This window comes from Cucumis sativus, chromosome 2 (genome assembly GCF_000004075.3).
Source record: "Cucumis sativus cultivar 9930 chromosome 2, Cucumber_9930_V3, whole genome shotgun sequence".
Classification (NCBI taxonomy): Eukaryota; Viridiplantae; Streptophyta; class Magnoliopsida; order Cucurbitales; family Cucurbitaceae; genus Cucumis; species Cucumis sativus.
The window spans coordinates 15,927,599-15,932,925 of record NC_026656.2 but is presented as its reverse complement, the minus strand read 5'-3'; the positions used below and the strand labels follow the sequence as shown (position 1 = coordinate 15,932,925).

Sequence of the window (5,327 nt, the reverse complement as noted above, 5' to 3'; positions counted from 1 at the left end):
GAGGACAAGGTGAATTTGGAAAGGTTAACCGCACGTGCCAGGAGAATAGCTTAATAGCTTTAATATTGTTAGGAGATAATTATGTAATAAAATAATAGAGTATAAATAGGATTTGTTATGGAGAGAGAGGGGAGTGAGAATTTGTGGTTAAGCTCAGGATTTTTCGAGAGGAAAAAAAGAGGGCAGAGGAGAGTCTTTCGTTACCGAATGAGGATCCTCAATTCGTTTTACATTGTAATTTCGTACTTACTTTTTCGGGATTAATACTATTGTAACGAGGTTGTTCCTACTTGTTCGGTTTCGATTAAGAGGAGTTCCATCACTCTGCTTACTTCTTTGGATAAGTTTGCTGCAAAATTTAAGGTTCGTGTTTATTTCGTTGCATTTTTTAAAATATTTGCCTTGATATTTGCCTATGATTCAATATGGATTATTGCGATAAGCTTCTTAAAGAAAATGGAAATATCATTACATTTTCACCCACAGGTGAAGTGTTTGACTCTAATGAAAGTGGAATTCAATTAGGTAAATTTGAAGTGTTTGATAAAGGGTTGATCATAGTTGCATCAATTGAAGATTCAAAATCAAGTGCTTGGGTGTTCCTTAGACCATTTACAGTTATAGGTTCCTTCATGGTAATTGGTATTGTTATTTGGATTTTGCAACATTTTTACTTAACAATCCTAGTGTGTTTCTCTTTGTTAGGTTTAGCTTTTCAACTCTTTTAAGGCAAATCGCAAGTTCTTTTCGTTTTAGAACTTCGTATATGGGTTTAGCTTTTCAACTCTTTTCAAGGCAAATTGCAAGTTCTTTTCTTTTCAGAACTTCGTATATGGGTTTAGCTTTTCAACTCTTTTCAAGGCAAAATCGTAAGTTCTTTCTTTTTAGAACTCCGTAAATTCCCATAGAACGTGTAATTGTTTATAATGTGTAATTGCTAACATATCTAGTGTTTTATGCACACATACATACACACTTAAACTCTCTGTATTTGTCTCTTTTTGTCTCCACACTACTACAAAAATTAGTTTACTTCACATTAATACAGTGTCAAGTAATCGACTGTCAAGTATAGTCACATTACTTAACACTTACAAGTTTTGTACTGGCAAGTTTAGAGTTTTACTTACAAGTTATAACTACCACACACATGTTCAAAATTCAAAATCTACTCTACTATGAAGCTTTATTTGATCATCGGCCTACAATATGGGTAAAGAATTGTTCTTCCTAATTATGGTTGATTAATCATTGATGTCCTTAAAAGTAGAAACGTGACATATCATGTATGCCCTTAAGTATCTCAAGCTTGTGTAGGCCAAGTTCAAAAAAGAAAATCAATTATGTTTAATAAGGAAGAAATAAAATATAACTTGTACAAATATTCTGAAAATCAAATGAATAAATGGAGTAAACACAAACTACAATTATAAACATCCAGAAGGGTCAAATGTCTACGAATAGACTAATGAGATTCAAAAATACCAGTCATGCTTGCATAACTGACTGAAAAAAATGTAATGTTTCCAAAAGATGCCGCATATCTCAAGTCCATTATAAGAAAACCTAATGTTCTTCAGTTTGTAGTATCAACAATGCATGAGTAGTGTTAAACATGTCATTTCATTTAGTTTGCGAACTACTATGGCCTTCCTCTATTCTCATTCATTCATCATCGATCAAACAAAGTTAAAGAAATTTGATCACAAAAGCTCTTTCAAACAAAAAAATAAAAATAAAAACAAACAAATAATTCAAAAAAAATTAATTATACCAAACAAGGAATAATTAACTAAACAAAATGTAAGGGATGAATCTTAAGAAAACAAATTACTAAAACCATATCTGATACAAATTTAGGGGGTTTTTTTGTCTATCAAATAAACCAATAAAACAATGAACTTCAAGAATTAAAATTCACAAAAATAATTCAATAAAAGAATGGCAAAAAACCTCAATATCACAAAATTAATAAGACGGAATAGATGCATTCTACAAACTTGTTTTATTGCATGCTCACCACCCCTTCCAAAATTTATTTGATAAAAAATTTAGTAAACTTAAAACACAGACAATAACAAAATTGTTGCAAACCTGCATTTACTGGTCAATGTCTTTAAATCAGCATTCTCTGACGTCAATTCTTGATTTTTAACTTCATAAGCATCCACCTAACCATGAGACAATTATGAGAATATTTTATTTAACCACTAACAATCATGCTCATGCAAGACATTTAAAATAGAGGTTTTAACATACTATCCTTTTATAGAAATCGTTATCAGTTTTCTTGCCATTCCAAGTTCCACGTCGTCACCCTCTTTCTGTTCATATCATACATTACAAAAGCCAGTAAATGAAAGGAATGATCCATTATGGGTAAAATATTGATAAATAACTAAAATATACTTGTAGCAAATTCATTATCTCCGTTCCTGATATATTCTTTCTTTTTCTCCATTAAGACTTGACTTGGTTTAGACATACAAAAACTCCTATCTAACCTGAATCCAACTTGAGCCTAGAACCGAAAAATAACTAAAAGGTATCTCACACACAATTTGATGTACTCCTTTTCTTTCTTCTTCACCTCATGTATTTGTTGAGTTCCTACTTGCTTTGCACACAAACAGAAAACAACATTAGTACTAAAATTATTACATAGAAACTAGTATCTATCTCACAGCATCCAACTACCATAACCTGATTGCCAATAACCCTTCTCTGGAGTTCAACATTTTCCTACTGTAGCTTGTCAATTTGAGCTTTAAAAGCAGCCTTACCTTTGGCTTCCTGTGGAAAAGAACTTCCTTGTTCAATGTTAAATAGAGAGAAATCATAGAATTTAGACAAGTCTCGAGATTGTACTATTCGTGTAACTGTTGCAATCTCCCTATCTTTAACTTGTACTACCGACTTTAGCCTCTCAACTTTGGTCTCCAACCTTGATATATCTTAATGTAGCCTGCCACAAGAAAATAAAGGTGACTGAATACAAGGAACCATGGTTGTGTGAAGGAATATTAAAAAGCTTTGCAACATTATTACCCTGAAATGAACTACATTTATTCCATATCTTAAACCAATCTCCCATAACAAGAAATGAACCAAAATTAGAAACAGCAGCTCTTTCAACACTACCGAAAGACATAATCTCACGAAGACACTTAGCAATAAAATCGAATCTTTAACGCATCACCATTCTCATCAAATGTTAAACAAATCTCCTCTTAATTCCAATTATTTGATAAGCGAGAAACAAAATAGATCATTAAGTAACACAAATTCACGAAAAATCAAACATAATAGATCATTAAATTGAAATGTGACGGTAGACTTGACTAAGCCTGATCCTCTTAGCTCAGAAGACAAGGACGGGTCGTGTTATGAGAAATGTCAAGGTAGACTTAACTAAAACTTAACTAAGCATGGATAACAGAGTAATTTTTCTTTCCATTCCAACAAATGCAAAATGAAACTCAAAACAATCTCACATAATACAAATAAAAAATTCTTCCATTATCTTCTTCAGAACACAAGCATCTCTAATCTCCACCACCGACAAAGACCCAAGACATTAAAATTAAGAACATATAGAATCAAAAGCAACACAAAAGACCAAAGAGAGAGAGAAAAAGATAGTTAAGATCAAAACCATAATGATAGAACAATCAACAACAAACTAATGTCATATCTCATCAAATTTTTCAAAAAAATAAATAAAAGAAAACAAGTAAGAATCAGACAAGCCAACATACCATGTCTATTTTTGCATTTGAATTTTTCCTACCTCTGTTAAGTTCCAAACATGTTTTCGAGTCATTGGAAATTACTTTTTATGTTACAAAATCACTTTTAAAAGTATAGACACAAACGAACGTTAATATGCCATGAAAATCACTTTTAACAAAACATTTATTAGTAAAAATCAATTTTGTTAACTAGTTTCTAAAAACACTCTCAAATATGCCTTCCATAACCTGGTTTAAGTTTTCAAGAAAAATGACTAATGGGCCAGGATACTCATGCCATGGAGTGGCAAAAAAGAGGTTGAGCTTTGTATTTTAAGTATCATGTTGATGAAGACATGTAAAAGGTCTTATGATACATATCAGTTGAGAAAACAAGTAATAAAAGAGAAATATTTGAGTGTATCAAGAAAGCACCAATACATATAGAAGCTTAAGCTAATGGATAAGAGAGTAAATTTAACATAACATCCAACACTCTTTCTCACTTGTGAGTTTGAAATATGAAAATAGAGCCACGCTAAGTGAGAATGTAAGTGCGTATATTCATGAAATAAGATGTTAGCTCGTAAGACATTGATTTGAAGTAAATAAGATATAGCAATATAAGAATAGATACGTTGTGGTACGTTATACCAACACATAGATTTTAACTGTTAAATCAAAAAAGAAAAAAAAAAACAAAAACAAAACAAAAAATAAAAGGCATTATTAGGGCGTAGTTAAAGTTTTGGTAATTAACATTTTTAAGCAAAGCTAGATGGACTCACTGGCTACAAGAAATAGACAATAATTTGGATAAAGGCAAGGCAAGGAAGGGATCTCGAGTGATAGAAAAAGAGACGAATGGTGACAATAAGGGTACCATAAAAGTAATGGAAATTTTTAATTGGACAAACCATTCAACGTAATTCCCCCCCACGGTAACTTGGTCCATAAATTTCATAAATCTAATCACTCCTTCCAACCTGTCCTTCCCATTCATCTAAATTCCCTTTGACTCCTTAACAAAACAACACATTATTTGCTTACAGGATCAATCATCATTTATATTCCCTCTCTTTTTCTGTGTACAAAACACCTAGATTCTCTTCTAATTCCACCCTAAGAGAAACCTGAAATTTATCACCTACTGCACAGCCTAATATCTTCCATTGTCATTGTAGCGTTTAGGCTTAGAGGTAGATGACATCCAAATGAAATACTTTAAAAGTACGAAAGTACAGCACTTGGAAATACCAATCTAAGATGTATAAGATCTCTACTCACCCCTAGTAAGCACAGAAATACTGAGAAATTAAAAAGAAACTGTAATAAGAACACAAGAAGAAGAAAATATTACGTATTGTTGATGAACTTACTTTGAGTCAATCACGAATTCAACACATCTCATCTACCATTTAACTTTGTTGGCATTTCAAACATGATGAACATTTCAATTCAACTCTTTTGTCTCTTGAGTACTGTAAGCTTTAGACTGATGATTATGTATTCTGCCTCTTCAAGGGAATTCTATGGTCTTGGTGGAAGGGTTTGGTAGGAATTCTTTCTTTTTCTCCCTTAAGACTTGGTTTAGAC

At 32.0% G+C, this 5,327-nt stretch overlaps 1 long non-coding RNA gene across 4 annotated transcripts in view; it reads right to left on the bottom strand.

The window, feature by feature from the left end:
* Positions 1-1,817: 1,817 nt before the first annotated feature.
* The window catches only part of LOC116402067, a 4,010-nt gene continuing 500 nt past the window's right edge, over positions 1,818-5,327 (bottom strand). For 2 of the 4 annotated variants that reach the window (XR_004214436.1, XR_004214437.1), the window contains exons 4-8: positions 5,111-5,327; positions 2,869-2,965; positions 2,704-2,793; positions 2,260-2,617; positions 1,818-2,171 (exon numbers count right to left, since the gene is read on the bottom strand). The exon at positions 5,111-5,327 is cut by the window's right edge. This is a non-coding gene — a long non-coding RNA (uncharacterized LOC116402067). The remainder of the gene's footprint in view (positions 2,172-2,259; positions 2,618-2,703; positions 2,794-2,868; positions 2,966-5,110) is intronic. The other 2 variants (XR_004214435.1, XR_004214434.1) reach the window with 2 other exon arrangements.